Source organism: Eriocheir sinensis, chromosome 38 (genome assembly GCF_024679095.1).
Source record: "Eriocheir sinensis breed Jianghai 21 chromosome 38, ASM2467909v1, whole genome shotgun sequence".
NCBI classification, from domain to species: Eukaryota; Metazoa; Arthropoda; class Malacostraca; order Decapoda; family Varunidae; genus Eriocheir; species Eriocheir sinensis.
In genome coordinates, this window is record NC_066546.1 from 15,155,093 (window position 1) to 15,176,063 (window position 20,971).

The following is a 20,971-nucleotide window of genomic DNA, read 5'->3' on the forward strand; positions in this document are numbered from 1 at the left end:
CCTCTCCTTCCATTTCCTATTTTTTCCTCCATTTTCTTGTCAGTCTTTCCTCATTTCTCTCTCTCTCTCTCTCTCTCTCTCTCTCTCTCTCTCTCTCTCTCTCTCTCTCTCTCTCTCTGTTCTTATTTTCCTCCTCTTCCATTTCCTATTTTTTCCTCCATTTCCTTGTCAGCCTTTCCTCATTTCTCTCTCTTTTTCCCTCCTTCTCTCCTTCATTTTTTCCTCCATCTCCTTGTCAGTCTTTCCCCATTTCTCTTTTTTTTCCCTTCCTTCTCTTCTTCACTGTATTGCTATTTCCCTTCTCCATCTTTCTTTTATTAGCTTCTCTTCCTTTCCCTTCTTCCTCTCCTTTCTTATGTTACTATATCCCATCTCTCCTTCTTTAAATCATTCTCTCCATTCTGTATTTCCCTTCTCCCTTTTATCCTCATGCTATTGTTTCCCTCCTTCTCTTTCCTTCATTATGTAACTATATTTATACAAGGAAGGTAGTGTGAAAGGGAGTTCAAATATGGTATGGTTACTTGACTTAATCTCCATGTCTTATCTTTTACATTCCCTTCCCTTCCTTTCCTTTCCTCTCCCTTCACTCAGACTTTCATCCACTTCTCATGGCTAGCTTTCCCTCTCCTCCCTCCTCTCCTTTTCCTTCTCTCCCTCTTGCGTTTTTCTCCTCCATGTCCTTTCTCTTCCTCCTTTTCCTTCCCTCTCCCTTCTCCTTTCACCTCCTCTCTCTCTCCCTCCTCGTCCCTCTCCTTCACTTCCTTTCTCTTTCTCCTCCTCCAAGCATCATGACAGCATCCTTGACTCTTTCTCTCTCTCTCTCTCTCTCTCTCTCTCTCTCTCTCTCTCTCTCTCTCTCTCTCTCTCTCTCTCTCTCTCGGAAAATCACAGGTCATTAGCAATACAGGTGCATAAAACCAGGTAAGGACTGCACAGGTATATTCAAAGGTGAGGTGCACATGCGAGTTTACCTGGCCAAAACACACACAGGTACACTTATAGCCACACAGGTGAGATAAACAGGTGTGAGTGTACGTGGGAAGGATTTGAGGTGTTCTAAGGTAATGAGAGTCTACCTATCTACCTGTCTACTTCCCTCACACCCGGAACTTCAAAACTCAAAGAAATACGAACACTTGAAATAGTACCAATGAAGGAGTACTTTTAATTTCAATGAATACTCTACTCTCTAGGCTCTCACACAGGTACACTAATAGCTACACAGGTAAACGAGACGTGATTTAACTTTCACACTCGTTAAATAAGACAATCTCCCTTCTCCACCTGGCTGCTCCCCTTCCTCCCTCACTCTCACCTTTCACAAACCCAAATTTCACCTCTACCAACCCCTTCAGCGTCAATTACTAAAGGATTAACCCACACCACAGTAAGCCTCAATCCTTTCCCCTTCAATAACTCACAAGGGGGCTGATGGGAAGGTCCTGAAGGGCTTACAACACGAAGGGAACCACGGCCACACACACTCTCCTTGCCTTCTTTCAGCAGAGACACTAGCAGGCACTTTGGGCTAGGCGGGCTATATACCGTCCTCCCTGCTCTCTGCTGGCCTGCTGAAGTTCAGGGTTGCCTAGAGAAGTTATGAGGTTATCCACGGTCTTATATACGCAAGAACAGCCCTTGGAATAGCCTTACCACACTGATTTGGGGTATAATAAGGTGTTTTTGGGGCTTAAGCTTACTGGAAATTGTGTTAATATGAGAAAACTACACCCAGAAAGCGTTAAATAAGCCCTCGTCGGAAATAGCCCAAGTTGCAACGCTGCTTTATCGCGCCCTCCACTTCTCCCGCGGCCAACCTTACCAAACACCTCCAGAAACAATTAAACCCACATAAAACACCACATTCACACCCTAAAACACGATTCCAACCTCACCCAAAGACAAAAAACGACAATTAAGACCTCTAGGGACTATTGCTACCGCGCCTCAACCTCCCGCTGGGCCTCAAGAACCTCGAAGTCTTATACCCGAAGTGGACGCCCGAAGATGATGCAACCCGCCTAGCGGACACGTGATTGGCGCAGACGTGGTCTAGTGACGTCACGAGGGCTTCTGAAGGGGGTGGTGAAGGGAGGTGGAGAGGAAGGGGATGAGAAGGGAGAGGGGAGAGGGAGAAGGGGGAAGGGAGAGGGGAGAAGGAGAAGGGGAAAGGGAGAGGGAGAAGGGGGAAGGTCGAGAGGGCTTATGAAAGGGGAGAGGAAGAAGGGAGGGAGCTTACGAGAATGAGATAGGAGAGAATGAGAGGAGGAAGGATGCAATGAGACAATGAAAGGTAAATAAGAGGAAGAGAAGAATAACAAGAGAAGGAATCAAAGGAGAAAAGAATGGGGAAGAGAAGGAGAGGGAGGAAAGGGAGAGAGAGTTTACGAGAGATAGAAGAGAAGAAGAAAACGAAGGCAGTAGAAGAGAATGAATGGGAAATGGCAAACAAGAGGAAGAGGAAACAAGAATATAAACGAAGGAAAAACTCAAAGGAAAAGAACATACACGAGGAATGAGTGATAGGAAATGATAAACATGAGGAAGAGAAGGAATATGGATAAAAAGGAAAATAAGAGAAGGAAATCATCGAAAAGAAGAAACAAAGAAGTGAATGAAGAGAGACTGATAGAAGCGGATGAAGAAGAGGAAAGGGAGATAAATGGATAACAAGGAAAAACATAGAAGATAAGGAAAGAGTAGAAGATATAAACCGAATGAGGAACTGATAGGAAACGATAACAAAGATAACATAGAAAGATACAGAAGTTAATAAAAAGAATCAAAAGGTAGAAATAAAGATAGAGATAGAGTGGATGAAGAAAAATTGAAACTGATCGAAGCTTTATTGAAACATGGCTTCCAGAAACTTCAAAAAACACACAAACGAACAAACAAGTGATTGATACCACACCCACTACGAGAGAGAGAGAGAGAGAGAGAGAGAGAGAGAGAGAACACAGAGCAATGCAGAAACCACAACGGGTCTTTCAAATTGTTCTCAGAAACCTTCCCCCTCCTCCCTCCTCCTCCTCCTCCTTCTTCTCCCCCTCTTCCTCCTCAACCCCCAAACCAGTGCTTGCGAAGTTGGAGTCCTTGGAAGAAGAGAAGGAGGAAGAGAAGGAGGGAGATGAAAGAAACCTGAGGGAAGAGGGAATGTAAAGAGGAAGAGGAGGAAGAGAAGGAATGAAAATGAAAGGGGAGATGGGAAAAAGAAGGAAAAAAAGGAGTATAAGAAAATGAAGAGGAAAATGGATTGGAGAAGTAGGAAGGGGAGGTAAAGGGAAGGGATAAAAATAAGAGAGAAGAAAGGGAGAACAATATGGAGGGATGAAGAATGATGGAGAGAAGGAAAATGGAAGGAGGAAGATGAAGCTAAGATGAAGGAGGATGCTGGAGAGATGAGATGAAGGAGGATGCTGTTGGGAAGAGACGTAAAAGGGAGAGAGGGGGGGAAGAGATGAAATGGAGGAGGAGGAGGAAGAGAAGGAGGCTGAGAGATAAATGAAGGAGATGAGATAAAGGATGCTGGAGATAGGAGAGAGAGACAAGAAATTAGGAGAGAAAAAGGAATGAGGATGTGGAGGAGGAGGAGATGAAGGGGGGTTAGTGAGGGAGAGAGAGAGAGGTGAAAGGGAGTGAGGAGGGAGGAAGAGGAGGAGGAGGAGGAGGAGGAGGAAGAGGAGGAGGAGGAGGAGGAGGGTACAGCATCCATTCCCTCACTCAATATAGAATACTTGTTTTGTCTAATCACTCCAAGACTTTTTTTTCCTCCTTCGCTCCATTTTCCAAATATAAAAAGGTTACGATTATGCTCTCTCTCTCTCTCTCTCTCTCTCTCTCTCTCTCTCTCTCTCTGCACCATGTAATTCTGTATAGCTATTTTTTTAACGATTTTCTTTTTTTTGTGCTACTTTTTCCTTTTTCGTACTTTTTTCCTTTCTTTTTTAAACAATTTTTTCCCTACATTACTTTCTTTTATTAGTTTTTCTTCTCTTTTTATTCCTTTTTTTCACATTTTTTCCCTTTTTTTGCCCCTTTTTTAACTAATTTTTCCCCTTTTTTACGACTTTTTAAACTTTTATTTATTTCAGTTCACACCTGCAACTTTACATATACGACTCACCTCACCTGACACGCTCATTAGCATACACCTGAGTCCCCCTTTTCACCTGCACGCCCTACCTTGATTGGGAGATACAGGTGAAGAAGATTAATGGGTGAACAGATGAATAATGTATGAATGGATGAATTGATATGGACAGACAGGTAAAGAAATTGATAGACAGTTGGGTTTGATTTAGTGAAGGATCTGTCTATCTATCTATCTATCTATCTGTACTTATTTCTTAAGGATAACACATGCAAGTTATATTTTTCTTCTTTTTTTTCTCTTTACTATTTTTTTCTCATTTTTTCTTTCTTTTTTTAGGAGCATGTATGTATAAGAATAATATATGATTTAGCAGTAGTATGATATAGGTAAGGATATGATAACGTTGGTATACGATATAGCTATGCATGTATACCGTAAGATAACATACAAACCCTTCGTCTTCCTCATCCTAACAAAAATATAACTCCGTACTTCGAGATTTTTATGTACAGTTTTTTTCCGCCTTTCAACTGCCTGTATTACTGTAGAACAACAAAACTCAAGGGGCATCCAAAATATACCCTTCTAAGCTCTGGCAATTACCCTTTTTGTATGCGAGTCCATCTTCATTTAGCGCTTGCATTATTAAGAAGGAGGAGATTACAGACAAGTTGACCCCCACACGCAAGGATGGACGAATATTAGAACTTCTGGAGTAAGTGTTGCTTCTTCTAAGTGACTGGCCTGGGTAGTAACATTTTTTTCCTTCACTTTTTATTTTTCCTATTTTCTATCATCCTTTCCCTTCACTCTTACGCCCTTCTTCCCTTCACTTCTGCTGTTTCTATGTAATATCACCCTTTCCCTTCACTTTTAATCCCTTCCTGTCCCTCCCTTGCACTTCTTCCCTTCCCTTCAAGTTCTGTCTATCTTCTATCGCTCTTTCCCTTCACTTTTTAACTTTTCCTGTTCCGTCCTTACACATCTTCCCTTCACTTCTACTGTTTCTACCTTCAATCACCCTTTCCCTTCAATTTTAAGCCCTTCCTGTCCCTCCCTTGCACTTCTTCCCTTCCCTTCAAGTTCTTTCTATCTTCTATCACCCTTTCCCTTCACTTTTAAGCCCTTCCTGTCCCTCCCTTACTCACACTTCTTCCCTTCACTCCTACTCCTCTTATCTTCAATCATCGTTTCTCTTCAGCCTCAACCCTTCTCACATTACCAAATATTTCCTGCTATACCATCTGGGTCATGATTCCCCCCTTGTTTCCGGGGCTCAAGGGTGTGACGCGAGCAAGCCAGCGTGAGAGACAGAGGAAGAGGAGGGAGAGAGGGTATATTCCTTGAAGCCTCCCCGGGAAATACCCTGAACTCTTTCCTAGACGTCGTGGAGCGAAGAAGAGATGGAGCAGGAGGAGGAGGAGGATGTGATGTTGCCAATGGTGATAAAATAGGAAAATTTCAAAATAGTATTCGTGAGTTAGAAGAACGGAAAAGATAAAGCTAAATGAGAAGGAAAAGAAGAGGAAGAGGAGGAGGAGGAGGAGGAGGAGCAGGAAAACGGCACGTGCAGAGAAACGAGTTAAAACTAGTTAAGAGATGGGGGGCGGTTGGTGGAGGAAAAAAAAGAAAAAGAAAAAAAAAAAGAAAAAAAAGGAAATCATGCGCAGAAAAAAAAGTCGTAATAGAGAGAAAAAAGAAAAGAAATCATAAGAAGAGAAAAATGTCAGAATTGAAAAAAAACATCAAGAAATCAACAAATCGAAACTACAAACAAACAAGAACATCAACAACGATAGATAAACACCCCCCTTCACTAACCAACACACACACACACACTAATTAATTAAGCCCTTCACACCTTTAATATACACGTGGGCCAGGTGTCATAAGCAGGTGAGAGAGAGAGAGAGAGAGAGAGAGAGAGAGAGAGAGAGAGAGAGAGAGAGAGAGAGAGAGAGAGAGAGAGTGCGTGCCCAGGTGGAATATGTAAACGTGTGTGTGTGTGTGTGTGTGTGTGTGTGTGTGTGTGTGTGTGTGTCACCTTGTCTTTGATTCGGTCCTGAGCCAAGTGTTGCTTAGAGAGGGTGGAGGAAGAGGGGGAAGAAGAGGGGATGGGAGAGAGGGAGGGAGGAAAAGCGAAAGAAGGAAGAGATAGTACCTAAGAAGTATGAATGAGATGAAGAAAGGAAAGAAGGAAGGATCAAGGAAGGAAAAGAAGGGAGAGAGGAAGGAAGAGAAGAAAAATGAAAAGGAAGGAAGACAAGCAGACAAAGAAAAAGGGAAACAGAAAGCAGAGAAAAATAAGAAAAAAAAACCCCAAAGGAAAAAAGGAAACATATATACATTTTAATTAGGTTAGGTTATCATCATCATCATCATCGGACAACCCTCTCTATCCTCCCCTCCCCCTCCCCCCCATGCACCCTTCTTCTTCCCTCCACATCTTCATAGCTTCCCGAGTCACCTGTATCTTCACACCTGCAAGAAGAACAATACGCACAGTTAAGATCAGGGCGCCTTGTATAGCTGTCCCTTATCATTGTGTGTGTGTGTGTGTGTGTCGTAAGAATCTCGACTTTTCCAGGATATCGCGGTCAGAATCACGTCTATTGTATGTGGTAGTAGTAGTAGTAGTAGTAGTAGTAGTAGTATGGTTAGCCTTCTCACTGGCCCAATAGAGATCATTAAAGCAATCAGGAATCATTAGTGATCGTTCATTCCTTTTAACGGAGTGACATTACCAACGGAATCCCGAGACCTTCGCTTCGCCAACTTGTAAAGTTTCAATCAATACCGCTCTGCACGCAACTCTCTCCTTAAGTAATCATAATTCTGAAGGCTTCAATACTCAATAGCTAATGTTCGGTCGATGGGGACGCTGTTATTAATGTTAAGTGAGGGAGAAGTATAGGAAAGACTTTAATGGTATAGGAAAGGAAGGAAATAGGAGAAGGTTGGGTAGTAAGGCTATTTTGTGGTTATGAATTTGTTAAGAAGAAGAAGAATATGAATAAGATAATGATGATAAGGTTGAACAAGATGATAAAGAAGAAGACGAGGGAGAGAAAGAAGAAGGAAAAGAAGAAGAAAAAGAAGAAAGAAGGAAAATAAGATAATGAATAATGATAACGACGGTGAACTTGAATAAGATGAAGATAAAAGGAAGAGGAGGAGGAAGAAGGAAGAGAAAAAAAGGAAAAATGTAAGAAAGAAAATATGAATAAGGAAATGATGATGGAGCTGAATAAGATAACACTACCAACAACAACAACCAGGAACCACTCACACAATACGTAACCTTGACAGTAAAAATAAAAAAAAAATAATAAAAAAAAAAATAAAAATAAAAATACCCCTCCCCCTTTTCCTTCCCTCTCCCCCCCCCCCCCACACACACAAAGAAATACTACTACCACCATCACCATCGTCACCATCACCACCTTCACCTTCACCCTCATCACCTCTCGCTTGTCATCAATGTCACAACGATGAAGTATGACGCATTGAAACCTTCCGCTTCATCAATCCCTGTCAACCCGTACACCTGAACCCCTGTCAATCAACACACACACACACACACACACACACCTTCCCCCCCCCCGACACACACACACACACACACACAGAGGTCAGGTCACACGATACAGTTCAATATACGTATAAACTAACAAGCATCATGACAAGTTTTATGGAGTGAAGATAAAATATACAGTTGTTGATATGCGGATGTTACTGTTATTGTTGTAGTAGTAGTAGTAGTAGTAGTAGTAGTAGTAGTAGTAGTAGTAGTAGTAGTAGTAGTAGTAGTAGTAGTAGTAGTAGTAGTAGTAGTAGTAGTAGTAGTAGTAGTAGTTGTTGTTGTTGATGTTAGTTAATGCTTTGTCATGGTGAAAGTGCAAGAGAGGAGAATGACTTAACTATCGAAGGGAGTTGAGGGCAGTGGAGTTGGAATGCACTTATATAACATCCAAACACTATTGTCATCATTAGTATCGCTATTGAGAGCCATGTGAGGGATCAAGGAAAAACAAAACTGAGAGGAGAGAGAAAACACAGACTAACTTTACTATAGAAGGGAGTTAAAGGAGGTGGAGTTGGATTCTCTTTATAACATCCAGATACTATTATTATTATCCTTATCACTGAAGAAGAGGAAGGGAGAGAAGAATGAGTTAACAAGAAAGGAAGAAAATAAAAGACTAAAAGAGACATTGAAAGTAAAGTAACAAGAAAATAAAATAAAAAAGAAGAACGGACAAAAAACAAAACCTAATGATTTCACAAGAAGGATGAAAAAAAGGGAAAGAGGATGAAAAAAAGAAAAGAAAGAAGTTAACAAGAAAGGAAAGAAAGAAAACAGAGACGAGAGAGAAGCAAGGAGAAAGAAAAAAGAGAAAGGAGACAAAAACAATACCTAATGATTTCACAAGAAGGATGAAAAAAAGGGAAAGAGGATGAAAGAAAGAAGTTGACAAGAAAGGAAAGAAAGAAAACAGAGACGAGAGAGAAGCAAGGAGAAAGAAAAAAGAGAAAGGAGACAAAAATAATACCTAATAATTTCACAGATGTTTATTTTTGCTTTATACTTATCAAAAAAAAAAAAAAAGTTTAATTCACGACGCGCGCCACAAAACGCCATACACGTCCTGTTCGACCTTAAGTTTAAAAGCTCCTGATTAGATTATTTTTAAAAGCGTCTGATAAGGCAATTTTTTTTCTTCTTTATCGCTGACTGCATATACACGATTATCTGCACTCTTCTTTTCTTCCTTTTTTTCATTAATTTTAAGTGGATGTTAACTTTTATTCTTTTCTTTTCCTTTCATTATTTTCCTATGTTTCCGTTCTTCATTATGTTAGTCTTTCCTTGTCTTCCTCATGCTGTCTGTCTGTCTATCTGTTTGTCTGTGTCTTTATCTACCTCTATCTCTCTCGGCTACGCATTTATATTAGTTTTTCCTTCATCATTTTCTCCTTCTTTCTCTCTCTTAGTTACGTGCCTATATTATTTTTTTCTTTCTTCATCCATTTTCTATTTTTCGTCTTTATATCTTTCACCTTCTCTCAATCAACCGCTTTTTATCAGTTCTATTTCCCGTCTCTCCTCTTTTGTTTCCTTGTCACCGTCTCTCAATTACACTTATTAATTATTTTCCATCACTTCCTTCTCTTTCTTAACCTCGTTCTCTCATTGTTTCTTTTTACTCCAATTTCTCTCTTTTACCGGTCACTCAATTACCTTGGTACACATCTACACCACTTTTTTCATCCTCTTCTTTTTCCTGCTTCTCATCATTTCTTTCACTTACAGATTAACTACTTTTTCATCTCTTCCTTCTCCGTCTTAATCTTATTCTGTCATTGCCAGTTTTACCCGATGATCTCTCTCTTACCTGTCACTCAGTTACTTCATACCTCACTTTTCACACCTGCCCTCCTTTTCTGGAAGCTCATTGCATCACACACTCACACGGTTTCTTGCTTAACATCAACCATTAGAGTGAGAGTAGATTTCTTTCACACACACACACACACACACACACACATTATACGTTCTTTTATTTCCTTATACGGTATAGTAAGTAAATATATATATAAAGTAAAGAGTTCTGTATATTCATTCTCGTGAGGTTGGAAAAGTGAAGGTAAAAATGAGAATGTAAGAATGAGGAAACTAAGTGAAGGATGTAATGTGTATTATTTTGTGTGTGTGTGTGTGTGTGTGTGTGTGTGTGTGTGTGTGTGTGTGTGTGTGTGTGTGTGTGTGTGTGTGTAGTGAAAGGCAGTATCGCACCGTCATGATGAACGCATATTTTAAGATAGCAACAGACCATGATCACCACCACCACCAACAACAACCACCACCACCACCACCACCACATCTACCTCCCATAACACCACACATATCCTACACAATACAACCTTTTTTCTCCTTTCCACCACCACCATCACCACCATCACCCTTTCCCCTTATCACAGAACATCTCCCCAACACAACAACAACAACCTCTGACGTCAAAAGCCTGGCAGAAGAGAAGAAAGGGGCGAGGGAAGGACAAAAAAGACTGGATTTCTGGCTGGGTGGTTGGCTGTCTGGCTCGCTGGAGGGAAGGTCACAAGCTGCAGAGGTTTGTCAAGCGAAGAGAAAGGTCACACACACACACACACACACACACATACATACACCAGTCATTGCCTTCCTTTCCTCGGCCAAGAAAACAAACAGTCTTCAAGAATTGGCTAACTGACAAACGCCGCCAGTTGGAGTTTGTGGGTCGCTGTCTACGATAACTTCAAGGCCAGCAAGAGAGAGACTGAAGGTGGACGGTAATGGATACTGGGAATGGTGGGTGGGGGAAGGGGAGGGAAGGGAAGGGAAGGGTAATGGAAGGGGAGGAGCAGGAGGTGGAGAAAGGGCAAGGAAGGAGAAAGTAATATGGGAAGAGGGAGGAATGAGGGGAGGAGAAAGTTGAAGAGGAGGAGAGAGGAGAGAAAAAGGAAAGATGCAAACGGAGGATAAAGAGGAAGAGGGAAGGAGAAAGTTAAAGAGGAGGAGAGAGAAGGAGAAAAAAGAAAAGGCGAGATGGAAAGGGATAAAGAAGAAGAATAAGGAGAGTTAAATAGGAAGAGAAGAAAAAAAAGGAAATGAGAGATGGAAACGAAGGATCAAAGAAGAGGAAAAGAGAAAGTAAGATGAGGAAAAAGAAAGAGAAGAAGAAAACAGGGGAGGCTATGCTACAACTACTACTACTACTACTTCTACAACTACAAAGGGGCGTGGCAAGGGGCGTGTGGTTCTCAAGACTGGCTTAATCATGAACAAACCGACTATTCAGTTAAGAATAAAAATAGTTGAGGCCAAGGTCTTCATATGCACTCAGTAATGTACTCAGATAAGACTCGTGACCAAGATTATTTATAGATACGAGTTGCTACTACTACTACTACTACTACTGATGATGCTAGTCCACGTGCCAAACGGACCCACGCCCATTGAATAAGTAAAGTTGGCACCCGCTCTTAAAGGGTACGACTTGACCTGCCCAATACCCAGTCTCTCTCTCTCTCTCTCTCTCTCTCTCTCTCTCTCTCTCTCTCTCTCACAGGTGTGTATGATGACGAGGAAATAGATGCTGACACGTGGCACTAGACAGGTCAAATGATATATGTTATTACACAGGTGCAGGGCGTAAAATTTCCTACAAAGATAACCAGTGAAACGGATTAACACACACACACACACACACACACACACACACACACACACACACTTCTATATATATATAAAAAAATAAAAAAAACTTTCATTGTCGGGGTTAGTTATATCGAATTAGCATCAAACCCTAAGTATGAATCTAATATATATAAATAAATAAATAAATAACAAATTGTATAGAGTATGTAGCAATGTATGGGGAAAAAAGTTTATATTGTGGAAAGTAACAACAATTATACCTAAAGGGAAGGGAAAGGAAGGAAGGAAGGGAGTGGAAGGGACAGAAGGAAGAAAGGGAAGGGAATGAAGGGCAAGGAAGGGAGGGGAAGGAAGAGAAAAGAAGGGACGGAAGGAAGGAAATGGAGTGGAAAGGAAGGAAAATAGCAAAAAAATATATAAAGTCGAAAGTTATATAAAAAAATAGCAAAAATAACTCTTACTACTACTATAAGAGGAAGAGGAGGGAAGGGAGTGAGAGGGAAGGGAAGGGAGGGGAGGGGAAGGGAAGGGAAGGGGAGGAGAAGGGAGGGAAGGGAGGTATTGGCCTGGTTGGCAAGAGAACTGAGTCACATGAAAGTACATTGGCATCTGCAGTACTCCTCCTCCTCTTCCTCTTCCTCTTGTCTTATCTCCCTCTCCTCCTTCCATTACCCATCCATTCATCACTTTCCCACTACTACTACTACTACTACTTATACTGCTGGCAAATACTTGAAAGACTTCCCTTGCAATACGAGAGAAAAAAAAAGGATGTATTGTATGGATTCCCGAAGAAGAGGGGGAGGTGGGGTTGCTCTCTCTCTCTCTCTCTCTCTCTCTCTCTCTCTCTCTCACACAGGATACAGCAAATCATTATCAAGTCACACTCAGTAGTTTTAACCTTGAGAGAGAGAGAGAGAGAGAGAGAGAGAGAGAGAGCAAGTCTATCTATCTATATCTATCAATATATGTATCTATATTATCATTTTATATTCTATCAGTGAAAGAGTCAAGTCATATATTTCATAGGCTAACTCAATCATCCCTAGAAACACATTATTCTAGCTATTTCATCAACAAAGGGATAGAGTTTCAACCTATGGGAGTATTTTAACTATTTTATACAAAGGGGTAAATATAATAGTAACTCCTGAAAAAAAAAGAAAACTGTAAAGGAAGGGGCAAGGTAGACTAATATAAATCCAGCGACTAACGTGATGCAACAGTTGACATGCATATTTCTCCTCTTCATCCCTCTGTAAAAGAATGGAAGGAAGGAAGAAAGGGAGGAAGGAAGGAAGGAAGGAAACAGAAGGAAGAGAAAGAAGAAAACAGCAAAAGAAAAGGTGTAAACTAAGCTAACCTTTCTACGCCAAATTAGTTTCTACATCACCAAATACTGTAGAAATGATGTTAACTTATGCATATTTCTCCTCCTCAACCACCACTGGAAACAGAAGGAAGAGAAAGAAGAGAACAGCAAAAGAAAAGGTGCAAACTAAGCTAACCTTTCTACACCAAATCAGTTTCTACATCACCAAAAACTGTAGAAATGATGTTAACTTATGCATATTTCTCCTCCTCAACCACCACTGGAAACAGAAGGAAGAGAAAGAAGAGAACAGCAAAAGAAAAGATACAAACTATAGTACTAACATATCTACACCAAATCAGTATCTACATCACCAAATACTGTAGAAATGATGTTAACTTATGCATATTTCTCCTCCTCAACCACCACTGGAAACAGAATGAAGAGAAAGAAGAGAACAGCAAAAGAAAAGGTGCAAACTAAGCTTACCTATCTACACCAAATCAGTTTCTATATCACCAAATACTGCAAAAATTATGTGTGCAGTTTCCTCCTATTTTTCCTTCATTTTCATGCATAGAACAGCTTGCAGTGAGTGTCATGCGTTGAGGGAACAGAGCAGAAAGGAAGGAGACGAAGTGATCACAGCAGGAGTGGAAGGAGGAACAGGAGAAGGACGTGACATCAACAGCCCCCACCAAGGACAAAACCATTACCTTAGCCAGCGGGTTTTCCTATTATTTTCTTATTTTCTTTCTTACTCTTTTTTTTATATTTTCTGGTTCACTCCAGCACAGCCTCCCTTCCCTCCCAACACACCCTCTCTCTCCCACCCTTCCTGGACTAACAACACCACACAGAAATAAATAAATGAAAAATAGTAAAGAGAAATAAACAAATAAATAAATATGAACCAAAAATAAGTATACATAAATTCAAGGACATATATGATAAAAAGTGATAAAATCCATAATATTATAAAATTCTGGAAAAATACATATAGGTGAAAATAAAAGCATAATACATTCAAATACACTCTTGCCACGTGGCCAAGAGGTCCAAGGTTCGATTCCTGGATGGAGTGGAGACAGATTTACATTTCTTTATAATCTGTGCCCTCGTCCATCCAGCAGTGAATGGGTACCGGGTGTCAGTCGGGGGTTGTGGGGTGTGTGGGTGTGTGGGTGTGGTGTAAGGTTCTTGCTATACTCGACATGAATCACATATGCCAACATGCACATATTGATCTAGTCTTTCCTTATAATTCATAAGTCTCTATGGCATTTCACTCACAAAATGATTACTATGTCTGTCACTTATTTTCTATCCTATTCATCAACTAATTTCTGCCAGTGTCTTTATGAAGTATGAATTTATCGGACTTGGAACCATCGCTAGAAAGTTTTCATTGCACTGTTACTACAATAATCTAAAATACATCAGCCTTGCAGTAGCATAATCCAAGTAACCTAACCCAAGATAACCAGACACTCAAACCCGTGAACCATTGGACCAAAAATCCTCAACCACGCCCAAATAAGTAATATACGGTATTCTAACATGACCAAAGGATCCATCTTAACCTGTGCAGTTAACGTAGCCATACAAACTTGCTTAAACAGACAAACACATAACCTGAAGAAATCCAACCTAATAATGTAATATAACACGCTGCCCAACCAGCCTAACCTAATCCACTGCTCCTAATTATATAACCAAGTCTGTCCCCTAAAAATAACATATTACAGAGCCTAGCCCTATGTGTCCTGGGGTAATGAGTTCTTCCCCACCACAGGCTCAAGGGCCAGTGTGAGGGAGATAAGCACAAGGCCAGAGGGAGCAATTTTCTGGCAATACAATTCAAGATTTTTTGTTTCTTTACATAAAATAATAGATAGCATAAGAACATAAAACCTCACAGCTATTCACCCCACAGAAAATGTAATAAAACAACGTAGAACATAAAAAAACTTAATTTAAACTTAACTTTAAAAATATATGAACTGATAGGAGTGAATTATTATAAAATATAGAGTGCTACTACAAGCCCCTGCAACAAGCTACATAGGGGCCTTGTGCATTATTTATCAAGATACCAAGTTTAGTGAAATGACACCAGTAATCTATTAGGTAATATTATTTTTATTATGATTATTTTTTGAGGTTAACATCATTATATTGTTGGCGACCCTGTGGAGTACTGCACCTAAAGCCTCATCAACGGTAAATGGTAAGATCAAGCCAGCCTCCTCCCAAGCCATACCTTTCCACTGTTACCTAATACAAGATACCGCAGCCTCAGACCACTCTCGATCATCCTTTCATTAAGAGACACACAAGGAAAACTGGAGATGGTGAGGAGATACAAGAAGCAACAAGACCCTACCATAAGACATTAGAAAACAGAACGGTATAACGAACAAGATATCGATGCCTTATTAAACCCAGTCTTTACTTCGTTACCCAATACAAAATACTACAACCTACATGTCTTGTCCTTCTACCTACGGACACACAAGGAGAACTGACGATACTGGGGCAATATAAGAAGCAATAAGTCCGCTGCAATACGCCAATACACCAAGCCAGCCTCCACCCACGCATTCCTTCCCACTAAATGACATAATTATCCTCCCCACGCCTCAGGTTGTCACATAATTACAGCAGGATCCTTCCCCCGTGACCACAATGCATCCTTGAACATGAATAATACTCACGGTGGGGCGTTGACCGGCTTTTGTGGGTAATGTGAAGGGATGATGAGGAGAGAACACTGATGCCCTGCCCTGTTATGTGATGTTCGTGTTAGCGCGCAGGCGTTGACAGATGGTGCGTCGGACCATTTTACGGGGCTACTAAACTATGTGACATATAGATATTTACACCTTTCCGTCTATCTAGTATGTACTTAAGGGTGATATAAATGAAAGGGGACTCTGATTTCTTGATGCCACTACCGACTGAGAGGAAGATAGCCACGACTGAGACAAATTGGTCGGTATACTGAGATGTCTATACGCCTCTCATATAAGTCAATGAGTGTTTCTTTACATTCCTGGTGCGAAAACTTTGTCAAACTATCACTAGGGCCAAAAATAAACTACCCATGGAAATGCCCACAACTCCTACGAAAGCCTTGTTATATGAGCATGCTTGGCCGACGAAATGTTTAATAATATGGCCCCTATGTGTTAAGGGCTTCCTATACAACGTTATTAAGTCATAGAGGGCTAACTATCTATTCCCTAACCTCTTATTCGAGTAAAGCGACTATGGAATGCCTCAAACTCCTATATTAAAGGACAGAAGAGTAGGTGTAATATATGTGTCCTATATAAAAGGTATCTCGGTCACATTGCAGGAGTTACCGTCAAAAGTGTGGTAGAAAATGTTCTTCATCTGAGGGAGAACTTTTATTTCTCGGTAACTTACACTAACAAGGAGGAGGTTAATTGTTGTTGATGAATATTTCTACACACAATTATACAGTGATCAGGATGTCCAGGAGGATGGTACTGAGAAGACTGATACACTAGACCTAGCCACCCTAGCTCATCGATGTAGATGAAGTCTAGAAAGGAAACAGTTCAAGGGCTTAAAAAAAGAAAACAATAATGAAAAAAAGCCCGCTATACTCACTGCTTCTAAAAAGATTAAAGAGGAGTGGCCGAAAGATAAGTCAATTTCGGGAGGAGAGGTGTCCTGATACCCTCCTCTCGAAAGAGTTCAAGTAATAGGCAGGAGGAAATATAGATGAAGGAAGATTGTTCCAGAGTTTACCAGCGTAAGGGATGAAAGAGTGAAGATGCTGGTTAACTCTTGCATAAGGGGTTTGGACAGTATAGGGATGAGCTTGAGTAGAAAGTCGTGTGTGGCGAGGCCGCGGGAGGGGGGGAGGCATGCAGTTAGCAAGTTCAGGAGAGCAGTCAGCGTGAAAATATCGATAGAAGATAGAGAGGCAACATGGCGGCGGAATTTAAGAGGTAGAAGACTATCAGTAAGAGGGGGAGAGCTGATGAGACAAAGAGCCTAAGACTCCACTCAGTCCAGAAGAGCTGTGTGAGTGGAGCCCCCCACACGTGAGATGCATACTCCATACGAATATGTACTAATAAACTAATTCATACTATACATAAAATGCTTGCAGTGCCTCAGAGTTCCTTGAGGCTAAAAAAAAAGCGACATGGATTTGGTAAGGTGTATATGGTAAATCCGACTGTCTGTACACACTTCTATTGTACGAGCAGGATTTTTTAAAGGCATACTACAAAAGTGTATACTATATTCCTGGCTGCATTTGGTAACAGTGGACAGGTGTAGACAGATGGACAGGTAAGCAATGAAGTAAATCCGGACAGGTAAACAGGTAAATCCGGACAGGTAAATAAAGAACTAAATTGGACAGGTAAACAAATAACCATATCCAGACAGGTAAATAAAAATATCCGGACAGGTAAACCAATAACCATATCCAGACAGGTAAACAGGTAAATCTGGACAGTTGAACAATGAGCGGTATTCGAACAGGTGTGTCAACGTTTCTGGACCGCTCCCATCAGGTGTGTCCGTCCAGGTAACTGTTAATCATTGCACTCAGTCACCCAGGTGTTCCCAGGCCGGCGAGTGGTCAGATGGCGCCCTCCTGGTGATGGTGGTGGTGGTGGTGATGGTGGTGAATATGATGAGGATGACAGAATGGGGAAAGAAAGTGTGTAGGTTGAAGTAGGTATGATGATGATGATGATGATGATGATGATGATAATGATAGAATGAAGAATGACAGTGTAATGACCCTCTAAAGACAACCACAAGAAGAAGAAGAAGAAGAAGAGGAATAATAATAATAATAATAATAATAATAATAATAATAATAATAATAATAATAATAAAAGAAGAAGGAGAACAAGAAGAACAAGAAGAAGAACAACAATAACAACAAGTCTCTCTCTCTCTCTCTCTCTCTCTCTCTCTCTCTCTCTCTCTCTCTCTCTCTCTCTCTCTCTCTCTCTCGTATCAAAACCTTCCTTTCTTCCTTCCTTCCTTACCTTCCTCTTACCTTACCCAAATACTACATCATCCAACCTTTCCCAACATATCATACCCTTAAACCCACCTTCCCTCCCTTCCCCACCCTTCCCTTCCCTTCCCTCCCTTCCCTCCCTTCCCTTCCCACTCACACACCCTACCCGCACCCCGCTACATGTTCCCAGCCATGCCGGCACCCTGGGGTCACCCTGAGGTCATTCTGATACAAGTAGAGTGAAGAAAGGGTGAGGAAGGGACGGAGGAGGAAGACGGTGGAAGGGAGGAAAAGGGAAGAAAGGAAGAGAAAGGAAAGGGAGAGAGGACACCATTAGAAGTTGTACAGACAGAAGAAGAGAATAAAAAGGTGGATAAAGAGGCGAAACAATGGAAAGGGAAGTAGAAGAAGGAGGAGAAGGAGAAGGCAATGAGATAGCAATAAAGGGAGGAGAAGGAGGAAGGAGGAGGGAGAATTTATCAGAGAAGAAAATGCAGAAAAAAGCAAGACAATGAATTAGAGAGAGAATGGGAAAGCAAGAACTAAGATATCCAGGAAAGAAAGGGAGATAAGACAGAGAAGAAGAAAAACACCCACAAGAACACCAAGATAAGGCAGAAGAAGAGAAGGAGGAGGAGAGAAAGAAGGAGGACGACAAAGAAGGAGGTGGAGGAAGAGGAGGAGCAGGAGGAGTCACTATGCAGGGGGCTGGGTAGGGTATTTGGCATGCTCTCAGATACCCAATTAAACGAGAAACACAATGGGCGACGCATCTCAATGTCCCAGACTAGCAGTGTTTCGCTCCCGTAGTGTACTGAACCGACGGCGGCCGCGGGAAGGGAGCCAGGGAAGGGGCCGACGAGGGAAGGGGCAGGGGCGGCATGCAGGAGGCTGTTTAAAGGGCTGGAGGGCTGCGGCAGGGGGCGGAAGGGGTCTAATCTGGGTCTGTATCTCCGTGCCATCACCTGCGGACCCGTCAGGTTAAAACTAATTAGTTGGATTTGGTTGCGGGCTTGTCATGGCGCGCTGGAAACAGATAACGGAGGTTGATATACGTCTTTCCCATGCTTAGAATTGTTAGTGAGGAGTCCCTACTACTACTACTACTACTACTACTACTACTACTACTACTGGTGCTATTATTACTGCTGTTACTACGATCCTCCTGCTATGATCTCAATGGCCGCCAACCTTTTTGTTCTCTGATTATCGTGGTTTGGCTCATTTTTTTGTCGGTGCCCGTTGTTTCCTGTCCCCCGAGCTCGATTTTAATTGGTCGGCGTCGTCGGTGGTGGTGGTGGTGGTGGTGATGATGGTGGTGTTTCCGAGGTATGGTTTTGTTCCTCACTCCGTTTAGTTTCCTCAATGTTATCAGGAGCTTCGTGGATATATTGGGAATATCCTTTTTGAGTTTCGTTATAGACTTTGTAACTTCTCTCTCTTCCTTCATCTTCCGTATCATCTCATAAGTGTTAGTATTATTCCTGTTCTGTATTATCTTGAGGACAGCGTATTATATATTAGGTCAACTTTTAATGCAATCTCAAGACACCACAAGCTCATTTTGGCTGTTTTCTTTTACTATGATGACAGGAAAGTAGAGGAAGACAACTTTTAATATAATCTTTGGACACTACAAGCTCATTTTCGCTGTTTTCTTTTACTATGATGACAGGAACGTATAGGGAGACAACTTTTAATATAATCTTTGGACACTACAAGCTCCTTTTTTGCTGTTTCCTTTTACTATGATGACAGGAACGTAGAGGAAGACAACTTTTAATACAATCTTTAAACACTACAAGCTCATTTTCGCTGTTTTCTTTTACTATGATGACAGGAACGTATAGGGAGACAACTTTTAATACAGTCTTATACACTACAATCTCCTTTTCGCTGTTGTTTTTGCTGGTGATGACGAAAACGTATATAAACCATTTTTTATACAACCCTAAACACTACAAACTCCTCTTCACTGTTTTATTATACGATTAAATAATGAGAGCGTCTAGGAAGGCAATTTTTAACACAATCTGAAGACACTACAATCTCCTTACCGTCGTTGTTTTCGTTAGCGATGATGAAAACGTAGAGAAACAACATTTTTCATACAATCCAATACCCTACAAGCTCCTTTTTGCTCTTTCTTTATATTACTGATGATGAAGCCGTATAGGAAGCCAACTTTTTACACAATCTGAAGACACTACAATCTCTTTTTCGTTGTAGTTTATGTTTAGCGATGATTAAAATGTATAGAAACAACATTTTTCATACAATCCAATACCCTACAAGCTCCTTTTTGCTCTTTCTTTATATTACTGATGATGAAGCCGTATAGGAAGCCAACTTTTAACACAATCTCAAGACACTGCAATCTCCTTACCGCCGTTGTTTTCGCTAGTGATTATCGCCGCGGTGAGCTTCAACAAAAATAACAGAGCCGAGTGTAATGACCCGCGAGTTAACGAACCGTAGACACGAAGGAACTTTACAAATTAACACACGAGACGTAATATGAGCCACAGCGGACGGGGAGATACATTGTTAAGAGAGTGAGGGAGGAAATACTTAATTATGAAGGCGGATTATAGAGAAATAAGACCTGCACAGACACGGAGGCAGGATCATACTTATATACAGACACATAAGACATACATACATACATACATGCCAACAAACACACATACATACATACAGACGGACAGACAAACCCGCCTCATTATGAAGCTTAATTAGGGGATGATATAAACCAACACAGACAGACAGACACTTATTTACACTGACAGACGGTGATACACAAGACGGTGAGGACAGACAAACAGACTAATATGAAAATGTTTTATTGTGGAACCTAATTAACAGAAAACACAGACATAGGCAGACAGATAGAGTGATACATATATACACAGACACACGGAAGGTAATATTAGAAGACAGACAGACAGACAGACAGACAGAAATGAAAATGGCTTACTCTGGAACCTAATTAAAGAGAAAACAGACATATACAGACAGCAAAATAATATTAAAAGACAGCAAACAGAGACAGACAGACAGACCTGTATGAAAATGGCTTACTCTAAAACATTATTAAAGAGAAAACAAACATACACAGACAAGCTAATATCAAAAGACAGACACACACAGACAGCCTCCATGATTAACACCCGCTTCGTTATATAGAAAGACGTAGTAATTAAACGCTCATTAGCCCACCGAACACGTCCTTTGTCACGCCGGCGCCCACGCACATTAGCCACAATGACATAAGGCAAAAGCGTATTCATGCCCGAAAAACAGGCACCGTCAACATTTTTACCTGGCGGAGAAAAGGTGTGC

The 20,971-nt window shown here is 41.1% G+C and overlaps 1 protein-coding gene across 4 annotated transcripts in view; it reads right to left on the reverse strand.

Moving 5' to 3' along the window:
• LOC127008751 (5-aminolevulinate synthase, erythroid-specific, mitochondrial-like) overlaps positions 1-15,446 on the reverse strand; it is a 31,257-nt gene extending 15,811 nt beyond the window's left edge. For 2 of the 4 annotated variants that reach the window (XM_050881113.1, XM_050881110.1), the window contains exon 1: positions 1,425-1,590. The gene's annotated coding sequence lies outside the window, so the exon portion shown is untranslated. Of the gene's footprint in view, positions 1-1,424; positions 1,591-15,326 lie in introns of those variants that run through there. The other 2 variants (XM_050881111.1, XM_050881112.1) reach the window with 2 other exon arrangements.
• Between the last annotated feature and the right edge of the window lie 5,525 nt (positions 15,447-20,971).